Here is a 15,629-nt window from a genome sequence, read left to right on the forward strand (position 1 = left end):
CAAGATCTGTTTGCTGTTTCTCTCATGATTAGACTGGGGTTATGGGTTTGGGGGTGAAAGACCATAGAGGTGAAGTGTTGTTTTCATCACGTCATATCAAAGGTACATACTATGAACATGGCTTATCACTGTTGATAACCTGACCTTGATCCACCTGGCAGAGATCCACTGTGAAGTTACTCTTTCCCACCCCTCTTTTCACACTGTACTTTTGACAAAGAAGTCACTATGCAGAGCCCACACTTTAGAGGTGAGGAGCTGTGGTCCTTCTCTTTCAGGCAGAGGAACCATAGAGATTACTTGGAATTCTTCTCAGTATCAGTCTTGACTCTTCTTTTGTCCTCATTCCAATTTTATTCGTTTTCCCAATCAGTGGGCAGTACAGTGGGGGTTCAAATCAGATACTGAAACTCCAAGTCCTGACCCTTTAGAGTCAAGAATGAATTATTCGTAGCACCTGAGGGCTTTCTTCCACCTCTCTTTCCTTCCTTCAACAAATGCTGGTTGTCAGCTATGCACTTGGCACCACACAGGGGACCCCGCCTTATCCTTGGTTTGGTTTCCTGCAGTTTCAGTTACCCATGGTCAACGGCAGTCTGGAGGGAGATGATCCTTCTTCTGATGTACTGTCAACAGTAACCTAACACCATTCACAACGTCTACGTCATCACCTCATTCATCTCATCAGGTAGGCATTTTATCATTTCACGTCATCACCAGAAGAAGGGTGAGTGCAGTTCAGTAAGATATTTTGAAAGAGACAGAGAGAGACCACATTCATATGACTTTTATTACAATTATTATTACAGTTTTCTATTTCATTATTAGTTATTGTTATTAACTTCTTATGGTGCCTAATTTATAAATTAAACCTTACCATAGGTATGTCTGTGTAAGAAAAAACAGTATTTATAGAGTCTGGAACTATCTGTAGCTTCAGGAACCCACGGGGGGTCTTGGAACATACCATATTCTCCATGAATAAGGCAAAACTACTGTATTTGTTCTAGGAACACAAAGGTAAGTCAAATGGATACAGTCCCTGAGGACTGAAAGATTTGTAATAGTGACATACAGCTTAGCTAGGGAGTCAGAGAAGGTTGCCCTGAGGTGGCAACTTCTGAGTTAGGATCTCAGTGGTGGGTAGAAGTAAGTCCAGGACGAATGGACACAAGATATGGCACCTGCAAAGGTTCTAACATGTGAGTGAGTGGAGGGGGAGTGCTACAGTTACCACAGGCAGGGGAGTGAGCATGAAAGAGGCCTCTGGAACCCCAGGAAAGCCTGCCTCCTGCAGCTCCCATAAGCAATGTGTGGCCACCAACAGCGGGGCAGGGTCATGCACAGACTGGAGTTTTAAACAGATTGTGAAGTCTGCCAGGGCAGAAGCTATAGAGGTGCAGGATGATTGGTGAGGAGTCTAGATAGGAGGTAATGGTAGCTTGGCCCAAGGTAGGGACAGTGGGAATAGAGAAAAATGGACAGATTCTAGAGATAGACAGAAACATCAGACCTTGGGTGAGTGACCTAACCTCTTTTTGCCTCGGTTTCTTCATTTGTAAAAGAAACAGAAACAGAAACCTACCTCACGAAGGTGTTATGAGGTAATGAATTAATGTGCTCAAAGCATTTAAACAAGTGCCTGGCTCATATTAATTGCTATTAAAAATATTATTTCTATGTTCTCGAATAGGGTATCTAAATCCGCTGAGGACTCAACACCCTCAATGACAGAATGAGGAGGCTTGGCTATATAATTTTCAATACCTTCTCCAGACCAAAATGGTTAAGATTCTTAACCATTATACGTTGCTACTCTAAGAGGACTATAAGCTCTTATGTATGCTGACCCCGGAGAGATCACTCAGTACATGTTACTTTGCCTTATTTAACCTATACCACTGCAATGCCCATTCCTTTTCAAAAACCTGACAATGCGCAATAAAGTGTTCTCCTGAGTAATTTTGCAAAATATGAAACTGATTTTCCAATCCTAAACATTTAACATTCAGGCCTAGTAGAATTTGGCCCTAGCATTTCTACCCATTACACAGTGACTCTGTCTTGCTGTTTCTGCTGTGCTTAGAAAGTATTTCAGGAAAGAATCGACCCCAAACAAGCTTAATCCAAAGACACAGCCAATGCCCGCAGAACCACGGCTTAAATGGCCGATTTGATTACTCAGGATAAAAGGAGGCCATTGTAATCACTGAATGATTGAGGATTGAAAAGCATCAACAGTGGGGCTGGCATCACACCAGGATGTATTCTTTGCAGTACAAAGAAGAAGGGCCTTGTCTTCCAGGAGCTTCCAATTCACGTAGGGAAGCAAGGGGAATCCATGTGCAAGAAAACTGAAGGTAAGTCCTCAGAAATTATGAAGGATTTCTCAATTCAGACTGCAGAAGGACAAAAAAGAATTTGAAGGAGAGGAAATGGGGGACGGGTAATGATAAAAAGAGCCAAGAACATTGGGATTGGGATATAGCATCATACTGAGGTTTTTACATCAGTAAAAAGTTTGCAACACGTCAACCAAAAGGCCACACTCTTGCTTCTACCCGCTTCTGGCACACTCACGTCTTCAATACACACACAAACTAGGAGGAGCAAAGCAGAAACATGCCAAAGCCTTCTATTAAACTGAGTGAATTTATCTGTAATGATAACTGTAGATATTTCATTGTTAGCAACTTGGGATTATCACTTACATAGCCCTAGAACCATGCAATGTTCTTGAGGAAGGCAGACCCCCCGAGCCCTTGTTTATTTATTCGGTAAAAAATACCTAACTTATTGGGGAGAGGGAAGGAGAAATCTCAGTACTTTTCAAATGAAATAACACGAAAACAGCAAAGAAACAGAGGTTGCTAAAGGTGGAGAAAAAACATTAACCACAAATTCAGTTGTAAATGAGCTAACATTGCAAGTAAATTTGAACTAATAAAACAGATGAATTTACTGAAAACTTAACACCTCTCAACACAGCTGTCTGCCCAGTCAGGAAACCATTAACATCTTGTCACCAGTGCCCCAAGCACATCAATGATACGAACTCCAAAAACAACCCAGAACAACAAAAGGAAGGTGCCACCAAGTAGCCAATGGCGCCCATGCTTTCTCAACCCCCTTTTCACCATGTACATCTATGCACTGAAGAGCTGGCAAAAGCAAGGGGAACCTGGAGAGAAAAGGAGGAAAGCAACGCAGGCAACTTTGAAGAAAAAAATGAAAGCGCAAATATTTCAACCAACTTGAGACCAGTTAAGAAACACCTTTTCAAAATCACAGTTGATAAACTGGGGTGGGTGTAGGTGTGAGGGGGTTGTTAAAAGTCAGGAAAGCATCCCTTTCGTCATGATAAGTCATTAGAGACAGTATTCTATTTGAATAAGAAAGAAACATCATTTTCTCAAATTGAAATACCAAAGTAGGGGTCTCTACGTCAAAGGCAATCCTGAATTTGGCCCTTGTTGCTGTATTTGAGGCATTCATTGCTAAAAAAGCTTTAGCAAAGGAAAGCCGAAAAACATTTTTTAAAGGTGAGATGAGAATCAGTTGTGCTCTCAGAAGCTTCGGTGATTGGTTTGCTTGTTCACTTCCTGAGTCAACAAACTGAACACCAACTGCGAGTCAGGATGATGGGGAGCGGCAGGTTCGAAAAGAGAAAGTCTCTTCCCTTGGAAGAACTTACTGTCCAGGGCATGGACTAGGGAAGCGTTAGAACAGGCGTGTGCCAAGATGCCGTGAGGACGTGAGGACACTGCTGAGGAAAGCTTTCTGCTTGTGAAGTGGAGAAACTGAGCTAAGGCTCATCCAAGAGGAACAGGAAGGGCACTGGAGATCAAAGGAATAGCAGAGTTGGGGCGCCTCAGTGGCTCTGTCGGTTAAGCGTCTGACTTCAGCTCAGGTCACGATCTCCCAGCTCGTGAGTTCGAGCCCTGCGTCGGGCTCTGTGCTGACAGCTCAGAGCCTGGAGCCTGTTTTGGATTCTGTGTCTCCCTCTCTCTGTGCTCCTTCCCCATTTGTGCTCTGTCTCTCTCTGCCTCTCAAAACTAAGGAAACGTAATAAAAACAAAGGAATGGTAGAGTACCTGTTCTCAAGGGAATGGGGGCTTAGTAGGGCAAGCAAGGTAAGCAGGGGCAGGGACTGCCGTGTAATGGGAGCACACTAGGCATGAATAGGAGATACGTAGCAGCAAAAAAAAAAAAAAAAGTGAGAATGAACTGAGTGGTTAGTTTGTGCCTGATAATACCAAAAGCTAATTTAAAATATTCAATGAAAGTTGTAGCAGGAAAAGTAATAAAACTCATGGGCAAAATAAAATAACAACATTCAGATCAGCTACACAGCCCGGGGCCCCTGCAAATTGAAAATGCGGAGTCCCTTTGTTCCAAAAGTATTCAGAATTTCCAGATTGTGCCAGGGAACATTCAACCAAGTGTGGGGCCCTTCAGAGCATTGGGCCCTAGGTGGCTACACAGGTTGCGCATTCACGAATCTGGCCCTGCTTATATTTGAAGAAAATTTCTAATGTTCACACCTATTCTTTAATACTACAGATAAATAACTCCCATTTCTCAAAGGGCCTGGCTACTACGAAGCACTTAATACACGCTAAGCACCAGGCTGGGAGCTTTGCTTTCACTTAATTTCCTCAGCAACCCATGAAGTAGGTATTACTACCCCCCACTCACAGATTACGACACCAAAGTGAAGAGAGGGATCTGCAGAAGGGAAGGGGATGTTGTCGATGCATGTGGAAGATACTCCCTCAACGCCTTGAGTCGAGTTGCCTGACCACCAGCGCTCACCAGGGACTTGCAAATGATGCTCTGATTTCTTTGCTATGGGATGGGCTTTGGCGGAGCCATGGAAGTCCAGAGTCCGGAAAGTCAGTCAAGACACTTTGTGCTTAGAGCGTGAGTTGAGAGACTGAGAGAGGAAGAGCCACCGTTCCCTGTGCGGGTCACGCCGCCCCACGGAGTCCCACAGCACCTACCTCTAGTAGGGATGTGAGCTGGATGTGGAGGGAGCAAAATGCCAGCACTCTCAGAATTGTCCTTTTTCAATACAGACACAGCTAGGGGGAGAAATTACATAATTTCCATGAGAAATTATGCATTCAAAGAGCACGTGCCCGCTACAAGAGTACTGAATCTATTTTAAAAGAAGTTATTAAATCTTTAGAACCTATAGTCATTTCTGATGTCTCCCAGCAAACCTCCAACTAACAGTTTTTTTTTTTTGAGACAAAGCCTTGCCTGAGCATTGGGGTTCAGCAGAGGACTCTCCCCTCCCCCACGCCCTCCCTCTTCTATCAGTTTGCCAAATCACCTGAATCCTCTATTGCCATGGATGAAATTCAGTTTTTCCACTTTTTTAGGAGAAGAATAAGAACTGCCATGATAACAACACACCATTCATTCTATAGTAAAAAAAACAAAGAATCTAAACATTTACTAAAACCCCTTGGATTGAAATATATATCTATATATGTATATAGATATATACACACATATATCTATATCTATATCTATATCTAGATATCTAGATATCTATATCTATATATCTATATCTATATAGATATCTATCTATCTATATATATATATAATCTATATATTATATCTATATCTATATCTATATATCTATATATCTATATATATCTATATATGTGTGTATACATATAGATATCTAGATACATATATACTATATGAATAGGTCAGTCCTCTTACATTTCTTTTGAGGGGAGGGGCTTTGGTGGTGCCTTTCGCCTCTGTCCTTTGGTCTCCCCGGCCCTTCCACGACCCCTGTTGTGGCTCTGAGCACTCTGTGATTAATAGCTCTGCCAGCCATTCCGATTTCAAAACTATTCCTGCTTTACGTCTTTTTTTCCACTCCGTCCCTGATTTTCTCTGATCCTTATTTTTGTCCCCAGCAGAAATTCCCTACTGTCAGAATGTTCTCCTCACCCCAAAGCCTCGTAACTGTATTCCACGGCGTTTTGTTTTGGGAAGCTTCTGTTAAGCAGATAATAGGCCTATTCGAATGAACTGACCAAAAGGTTCTACACAGGGTTATAATCTGTCGGTACCTCTTCCCTCACCCCCCATCCTCCATTCCAAATCCACAGTCGTGAGGCGCAAAGTAAGGGGGAAAAATGTTTTCAACCAACCCAGGGATACGCCACCTGGTCCCAAGCAGGCAGCGGCTTCCTTGTTCTGCTTGTACACTGGAAGTGTAAGTTGCATTTTCAAAATTATTCTGTCAGCCCCATGACAATTTAATTTATTTATTTTTTTATCCAGTTTCTCAACTCTGTTTGGGTAGCAATGTCTCGTCAATATCTCATTCAGGTGTAGCATGGAAAAGTCTAACAACCCTGGGCCGGCAGCCAAGCTTACCAGTGACTGACGCTCGCTTAACTGAGCAAAGATTTGCTCTGCATGAAGTGGGGCTTGACTATACAAGAACCAACAGTGACAGCGAGGGTGCCGGCTGGAATCCTAACAAAGCTGCTTCCAACTTGTGCTCAAGCAAGTGGAACCAGCACTTAAGCTGAATGTTAAGGGGTTTCAATCTTGGTACCTTCCCCCCCCCCCATCATTTACCTTCTGAATAAACCCTGGGATTTTACAGGGAAAACAGCACATTAGCACCCTTAAATCACAAATCCTTGTACCTTTTTAAAAGGCTGTTGAAGATTTATTAACTTGTAGGAGCAATCATTTAATTGCTTGCCTCTGCTACACCACACGCTATTTTTTTTTTAAATGACCAAATTAAACCTGCCGCACAAATTTGTGCTTTGAAGTTCCTGCAAAAGGATCATTCCTTTGAGGGAATGGTAAAGAGAAGAAACGAAATGCTCTCCTTTGGTACAGATGTCCACACACCCCCACCTTCCCCGCCCAAGATGCCTTCATACACAGAAGCAAATCAATCTCGTTTAAATGCTTCAAATTCATTTCCCAAGCCAGGTCCAAATTTCACTGTCATTCTTCCCTCTGTAATTTCAATGAAAGCCCATAAGCATTTACAAATGGAGGAACGTCATACTTACAATTCTGGGATGTGTAATGCAGCTGTGTATCTTATGAAAAAACTGTTATGTTTATATATTGCTGTCCTTCCTGTTCAAAGACCACACCACTCGGTAAAGCTGAAGAAACTAGTGAGAAACCCAAAGTCCTTTCCACACCACCGACGTGTGAAAACCATTCGTTGAATTGAGCTGCAGTGGCAATTAGCAGAGTCTGTTGTTTGAGACTGTCTCTTAGGTCAAATGCAGCCCAAAGTCAACGAGATAATTTACCATCTAACCACAATGAATTTGGTGATTTGCAACCGCAGAATCAAATATTTAGGCTAATTTCCACTTCACGTATATACACTAATAGGTACACACACAACTGCCCATCTGCACGTTTGGTTGGCTAGCAGTAATCCGAAGTTGTGTGTGGATAACTAGACAGCGTCTGAGTGACAGAGGCAGTGCATCTGGTTTTTTTAAGCCCTGGATGTCTTTTCCTTGGGAAGGAGCCCTGTTCCATTGCATCAGATGCCCAGTAACGCGATCTCATCAATCTATGTGAGCATCAGAAGTCCGCGCTGGTCACAAGTGAAATTCTCTTCCTTGCCAATTGAGATCGACATGTGCTGTTGTCATAAAGATCACACTATCCAATTGGACCAAATTGGTGGTCTTGAGAATACACGAAGGTACAGTCCGTCAAAGTGAAAGGCGTCTGCAGGGCTCAAGTGTTAGGTTTCCACAAATGACAGTTTCCCGAATCTCTGTGGGTTCAAACACTGTTTTGTAATTGGAAAAAAAAAAGGGGGGGGATTTTTTTTTTGTCCTTTTGGCATTTTGTTTTGTTTTGGCTCTGTTTGTTTTGTTTCAGTCTGTTTTTTAAGGCATTTATGCCCAGAGTACTACAAAGGGATAGAAGTAGGGCCTCCCTGGCAGGGACATAAAAGTGTATGGGTTTTGAAGGAGAATGTGTAACTGGAAGGCTGTTCTAACTCTCTCAAACCCAAACCTGGTTAGCTGGGAAACAGTTTTTTAGAGTCGTCCTTTCTTCCCTCTGTGGGACTTGGAACCTGGATGCTATAATTGAAAGCCAGTGTATTAAGCATAACACATCAAACTACTGTTAACACCCAGCCTCCCGCAAGGCTGCCTCCTATAACAGCTCTGTTTTCTGCCTGCGGTCTGTGCAGGCAAGTGGAACCGTCACACGCGCTGCATGCTAAAGGCCGCAGCCTTTGTCTTCTCCAAGTTCTGTCTATTTCAGAGGCTAACATGCAGCAATTAGTCTAATTAATGTGAAACAATGAGCTGTGTTACCACTTATCAAATTGATTGTTCCCCTATCAAAACAAAACAGGCTGGCTTTTTGATGTAATTTCAAGAGATGATTTGAAATGTCATGTTGCTGCAAGCCAATTACCTTATGACTAGAGTCACGGTCAACAGAATACATAATTAGCATGAGTTTGGGAAGGCTGCTTACTGCTAGTATGTTAATTAACTGTCTTTTGTCATAAAACAAAAAGGTTGTATGGAAGGTTTTGAAATAGGTCTTTTTTATTTACATTTCTTTGTGCTTATCAACGTGAGGCATGACAATGCAAAAGAATAGAAAATTTTAATTCCACTACTTCAAATTAATACTCAGCTGCAAGGTCAGGCATAATGTGCAGGCTGCAATACCATTCACCTCGCTCTAGTCCTGCCCCAGTGTATTATATTACTCGTGGAGTTAAATTAAGTATCGGGTAAAACTCGAATGGAAGAAATACTGAGCTCCACGAAACAAATCCCCTAATAGACTTCTTTTGGAGCTTCCCTGGCTTTTGTGCATCTTGTGAGGGCTGGACAGCGCTCGCCTGCCCTGGGAATTACATTCAGGTGTCGTCTTTCTATTTCAGTCTTGAAATTTGGAGAGAATAAACCCATCATCAAATGATGTTATTGCCGTTACCTCACTATGGTAGAGAGAGAATGCATAATGGGCACCTGTGGGCTTGTAAAGGAATCCTATCTGTGAGTCCAGGGCGCTGTAACTCATCTGCAGCTTCCCCTCGTATGTGATAACCTGGCAATTCCACATTCTTGATTAAGGAACCAATTCTGTATTTCTGTACTTCTTCAGCTGGAAGGCATGCTGGAGGTAGCTACAATCAGTAACTGACAATTAACAATCAAGTTCATAGCAGCCTTGAGTCATGGTTTGACATGCATATTGGTAGACTAGTCTCTGGTTTAGAGAACAAGTTGGAAGTCACCAAAATTCTAGTATTATTGTTCCACTGCCCGATGGTATTGTTTTACCGGCAAAGGTAGGCGTGACAAGTGAGATGATTCATTTCCAGAAATACCAAATAAAAGCTGTGCTGTCTAGTTAACAATAGGCTTACAACCTATTGGAAATACGTAGGAACCCCTCCCCTCCTCACAATGGAGTCCCAAACCCTTAGACACTTCACTTCCTGGTTCTTCCTGTCTCCATTTCATGGGCTTATTATTTATTTATTTATTTATTTATTTATTTATTTATTTATTTATTTTTGCGGGCTTTGTAATAAGCATGTGCCAAAGAACTGACGTCTCTGCGTCACCTCAAAGAATGTACATTTGTTCCAATCAGACTACTTTTGGCCTTACATGGGCATAGGCGACTTCCGGATAAGGCTGTAACTTCTGTAGTACTCAGCCAATGAGGAATCAGGGGAGGGGTTTCACGCTAGGAGATAAATTGCCTGCTGTAAGGCCCACAGTGTGCCTGTCCATCAGACACCCACTCTTGCAAGAACGTCGATTAAAGCCTCCCTTCACTGTGCTCCGAGTCTCCGTGTCCTCCTTTAATTGGGGCAGTGGGCTTATTCCATGCTCACAGATTGGGACAATTAATACCGTTAAAATGCCCATACTACCCTAAGCCATCTACAGATTCAGTGCAATCCCTATCAAAATACCAGCAGCTTTTTTCACAGAACTAGAACAAATAATCCTCAGGTTTTATATGGAACCACAAAAGAACCCAAATAGCCAAAACCAATCTTGAGAAAGAGAAACAAAGCCAAAGGCCTCATGCTCCCTGATTTCAAAATGCATTATAGGCTATAATAACTTTAAAAGTTTGGTACTTTTAAATTAAAAATTAAAACAGACACACAGATCAGTGGAACAGAATAAGAGCCCAGAAATAAGCCCACACGTTTATGGTCAGTTAATTTACAACAAAAAGGCCAACAATAACAAGGGGAAAGGAAAGGACAGTCTCCTCAATAAAGGGGGTTCAGAAAATTGGACAGCTACAGGCAAAAGAGTGAAACTTATACCATACATAAAAACTAACTCAAAATGGATTAAAGACTTGGTCTCAGGACCTGAAGCCATAAAACTCCTAGAAGAAGCCATAAGTGGTATGGTGACTTTTTAAATCTGACACCAAAAGCAAAAGCAAGAAAAGCAGAAATAAGCAAGTGGCACTACAGTCACCTAAAAAGCTTCTGCACAGCAAAGGAAACCATCAATAAAATGAAACGGCAACCTATGGAATGGGAGAAAATAATTGCAAATTACATATCTGATAAGGAGATAACATCCAAAATACACAAAGAACACACACAACTCAACAGCAAGAAAGCAAACGATCTGATTTTTAAATGGGCAGATGCTGTGTATAGACATTTTTCCAAAGAAGACATACAGATGGTAAACAGGTACATTAAAAAAAACGCTCAACGTCACTAACCATCAAAGAAACACACATCAAGACCCCAATGAGGGATCACCTCACTCCTGTTAAAATGGCTAGTATAAAAAAGATAAAAGGTAAGGGTCGGTGAGTATGTGGAGAAAAGGGAAACCCTCATACACTGTTGATGAGAATATAAAATTGGTGCAGTCAATGGAAAACAGTATGGAAGTCCTTCAAAAAATTAAAAATAGAACTACCATGTGATCCAGAAATTCCACTTCTGGGCATTTACCCAAAGAAAATGGAAACACTAGCTTGAAAAGATATATCCGTGTTCACTGCAACATTATTCACAGTAGCCAAGATATAGAAACAACCTAGATGTCCATCCATGGATGAATGTATAACACCTACAATATGTACAACAGGATTTTTAAGAAGCCAGCCATAAAAAATAGAATGGAATCTTACCATTTACAACAATCGACCTCCAGGGCATTATGCTAAGTGAAATAAGTCAGGACAGAGAAAAACAAACACCGTATGATCTCTCTTATATGTGGAATCTTAAAAAAAAAAAAAAAAGCTCATAGATACAGAGAACAGATTGGTGGTCATAGGGGATGTGGGGTAGGGGAGAAATGGGTGCATTGTTTTTGTTTTTTTTGTTTTTTTTTTTTAGTTTAAATAAATTGAATACAATATTTTAAAATGTAGTGTGGAAAACATCAAATGGATGGGGCATGGTATTTTTTTTCTTTTGGAACACGTGTGTCTCATTTGGGTGATGTAGGGTGGGGGAAGCTTGGGGTATAGAAAGTTGACAGGAAGGAGGCAGGGCCCAGTAATGCACAGCAGGAAAAGACTGAGATTCTCTGTAAAACTCTTCACCCCTGTGAATCCAAAATATTTTCTTGAAATTCAAGAAAAACTTAAAAATATATGAGGAATTGTGATTATAAATTTTAAAGAGGGTCGATGGGGGAGAGAGAATCAGGATGAGAATGGTTACTAAGAAACCTGGGTCATGGGTGCCTGGGTTGCTCAGTTGGTTAAGTGTCTGACTCTTCATTTTGGCTCAGGTCATGATCTTATGGTTTCTGAGTTCGAGTCCTGTGTCAGGCTCTGCATTGAGAGTGCAGAGCCTGCTTGTGATTCTTGCTCTATCCCTCTCTCTCTGCCTCTCCCCTGCTCATTCTCTCTCTCTCTCTCTCTCTCTCTCTCTCTCTCTCTCTCTCTCAAAATAAATAAACTTTGAAAAAAAAAGAATTAAGTGGTAATAATAGCTAAGTATTGCTGAGTGCTTTTGAGATGCCAGGGTAACACTGACCCCGGTATAGTCATGAACTTAGTATGTGAGGAAGGTAGCAACAAATGAAATTTACTAAATTTGTAGCTCAGCAGGAGGATCCTGGAGTGTGTGGCACATTCATACATTGTAATGAAAAGGTCACAGAACCTTAGTGTTGAACGAAATCTTAGACATGTACTCACCAACCTCCCTCCAATTCTTCCTACACTGGCCCTCACAGATTGAAATGAGACGCCTTTCAGGGACAAGTCTCTTTGGGGCATTTTAGAGAAATATCCACATATGTTCCAAAAGTTTTTGGATCCTTGCTGACCAAAAAATTTAGAATTTCTGAGGGGGTGTAATTCTTACCCTGAAGCTAAAGAACACATCCTAAATAACGTGAGGTGTCACAACATCTGTGCTTCGGGCACTTAAGAGGATGAGACAAAGTCCATGTAAAATGAACTTGGCTGAAAACAAGTCCTGTCTGAACTAGAAACTTGGATGAGCCTTGATGAGAGATCATCAGTGAATCTAAAATTAGCAAGTTGGAGACTAAACATCGGGTTTGGTAACAATCGAGTGCAACAGTATACTTGTAATATTATTTATTCTTTTTTTAATATAATTTATTGTCAAATTGGCTTATATACAACACCCAGTGCTCATCCCAACAAGTGCCCTCCTCAATGCCCAGCACCCGTTTTCCCCTCTCTCCATCAACCAACCCTCAGTTTGTTCTCTGTATTTAAGAGTCTCTTATAGTTTGCCTCCCTCCCTCTCTGTTTGTAACTATTTTTCCCCCTTCCTTTCCCCCATGGACTTCTGTTAAGTTTCTCTAGATCCACATATGAGTGAAAACATACGATACCTGTCTTTCTCTGACTGACTTATTTCACTCAGCATAATACCCTCCAGTTCCATCCACAGTGCTGCAAATGGCAGCATTTCATTCCTTCTCATTTCCAAGTAGTATCCCATTGTATATATAAACCACATCTTCTTTATCTATTCATTAGCTGATGGACATGTAGGCTCTTTCCATAATTTGGCTATTGTTGAAAGTGCTGCTATAAACATTGGGGTACAAGTGCCCCTATGCATCAGCACTCCTGTATCCCTTGGGCAAATTCCTAGTAGTGCTATTGCTGGGTCACAGGGCAGTTCTATTTTTAATTCTTTGAGGAACCCCCACACTGTTTTCCAGAGCGGCCGCACCAGTTTGCATTCCCACCAGCAGTGCAAGAGGGTTCCTGTTTCTCCACATCCTCGCCAGCATCTATGGTTTCCCGATTTGTTCATTATAGCCACTCTGATCAGCGTGAGGTGGTATCTCAGTGTGGCTTTGATTTGTATTTCCTGGATAGTAATATTATTTATTCTCAAACGCAGCCCCCACCAAACCATACCTCAGTCCATAACATCACTATGCATAGCATCAAACTTCATTTTATAGAATTCTGTCAATGGATTTTTTTTCCTAATTTTTTTCTCAACTGGGAAGGAAAGAAGGAAAACAATTAAAAAGAGAGAAAGGGAAGATAAATGGCTGGTACTCTGCTGGTTTTTGGTTCCACGGTCTACGTCTTTAAACACCAGGTGTTGTGCTAAATATCTGTATTACCTTTTTACGTTCTCACAGCAGCCCTGCAAGGTGGTTACTATTTTCCCAACTCTGTCTCTTTCTAAATGTTAATGATAAGTCAAGAAGGCTTAGAAAGGATAATTAATTACACCAGGGCCTTGAACTAACTCTGACTCTTAAAATTCTACTCCTTCCCACTACACAGGCTGTTTGGTGTTTTGCTGTTTTTAAATTTTAATGTGATATCAGAAATGAATAAAGGTCTGATGCTTTGTAAGAATAAAAGAAAACCAAAAAGACCTCTGGTCATCATCATTAAAAACAGAATAAAATGAAGCAGGGACAAAAACTAGCCCCACCAGGAAGCAGTTGGAGGAGTCCCATTGCTCTCATTTGAAGTCTTACAGATTGGGATTTCAGGAAGACTGGGCCATAACAACACTTTTTGTGCTGAATCCAAAGTGTTTTCTGGAAATTTAAGAAAATTTTAAAGCAAATCAATGTGTTCAGAAAACAGGGCATTTTTTTCTGCTCCATAAAAGCTACAAGTCCTCAGAAACGTTTCTTTGGGCTTTAAGCAAGCCCTAACACCAACACCGAAAGCACGAAACCGAAAACAGGGTCTTCCTCAGCAGATCTAACAAGGCCTTGAGTGCCAAAGCCTGAGGGACTGTCACCCCTCTCACGTACTGAAGGGAGACAAGAGCTCTCCGGGGAACCAGCAGGAGGCAGAGTGAAGGGACATGGAGCGAGTAGTCCCACAGACACATTGTTGGGACATCAGGCACTCGGCTGGCCCCCACCGCCTTTCACAAAGCTAACCATCTCTTCATGTCAGGACAAATCGGGCAGGCCGCAGATCTTTTCTCCTTTTCTACCACTTCAATAAGATGAGTGCCCGGAATGAGAAAGAGAGAGACGGAGGGAAAGACCGGGAGGTTCAGTTCACATGACAACACGGCAACATAGCCACGTGCCTGAAAACAGTTCTTGAGAACTCAGAATCTTTTTAGGAGTGGTGGCCACACAGACAGAGCGGCAGTGGGGGCCGAGTCGCCCACTGGACTGGACGCTCACAGCATGAATGTCAGAAAGCAATTGCTACATGACTTGGCAGTGACACATATGTCAGTGTTTCTATGTAGTAAGTCTCGAAGAAAACGTAAAAGTCTGAAAAGAGCCCAGCTGGGAAGAATATAGTCTATAAGAATATAAGAGATAGGGGCGCCTGGGTGGCGCAGTCTCTCGCGGTCCATGAGTTCGAGCCCCACGTCAGGCTCTGGGCTGATGGCTCGGAGCCTGGAGCCTGTTTCCGATTCTGTGTCTCCCTCTCTCTCTGCCCCTCCCCCATTCATGCTCTGTCTCTCTCTGTCCCAAAAATAAATTAAAAAACGTTGAAAAAAAAATTTAAAAAAAAAAGAATATAAGAGATAGCAAGATGGTATATGAGGGAGGAGACAGGCTAGGGAGAGCCTCATAATATGGTTAATGAAGAGATGAATGGCCTACAGAATACGTGGGTCAGTAACAGCACGAATAATATGTTTGTCTCTCTCTCTCTCTCTCTCTCTCTCTCTCACACACACACACACACACACACACACACACTTTTGTTTATGGATTAGCTGGCCCACTTTCCAAAAAGGAATACTTGGGAACAAACAGGATATGCACATAGAAACGAGAAAATAGCCCATCTTTACACACAGCCCTGATCAAAACATACTAAACCACTGGGCTCCCCTTTAAGAGGCAAAACATGTTTCAGAAAATAAAAAGAGTAAAATATTAAATTACTGGATTTATTAGCAACACATATGAAGAACCTGAATTCTACAAAGATTTCTTTTTTAACCAGGAGTCTATGGTTGCTTTTGAGAAAGTGTTTGGTATGGGAGAAGATGGAACCTATCAAATAAAATGAGATAATATAAATATTTCATTTAGTCGTTATCATCTCTCTTTATGATGATGAGAAGACATTATTATCATATTTTTTATTCTAACCCATAAAAAGTGGTCAATCTTCTACATTTGTAA

General features: G+C 41.7%; 1 protein-coding gene across 10 annotated transcripts in view; it reads right to left on the bottom strand.

Moving 5' to 3' along the window:
* Positions 1 to 15,629, bottom strand: part of ESRRG (estrogen related receptor gamma) — a 628,903-nt gene that overhangs the window by 298,431 nt on the left and 314,843 nt on the right. The window contains exon 4 of one of the 10 annotated variants that reach the window (XM_045048794.1): positions 5,004 to 5,084. The exons of the other annotated variants lie outside the window; for them this stretch is intronic. The gene's annotated coding sequence lies outside the window, so the exon portion shown is untranslated. The remainder of the gene's footprint in view (positions 1 to 5,003; positions 5,085 to 15,629) is intronic. 10 annotated transcript variants of the gene reach the window in all.

The sequence above is a fragment of the Felis catus genome, chromosome F1 (assembly GCF_018350175.1).
Source record: "Felis catus isolate Fca126 chromosome F1, F.catus_Fca126_mat1.0, whole genome shotgun sequence".
Taxonomy (NCBI): domain Eukaryota; kingdom Metazoa; phylum Chordata; class Mammalia; order Carnivora; family Felidae; genus Felis; species Felis catus.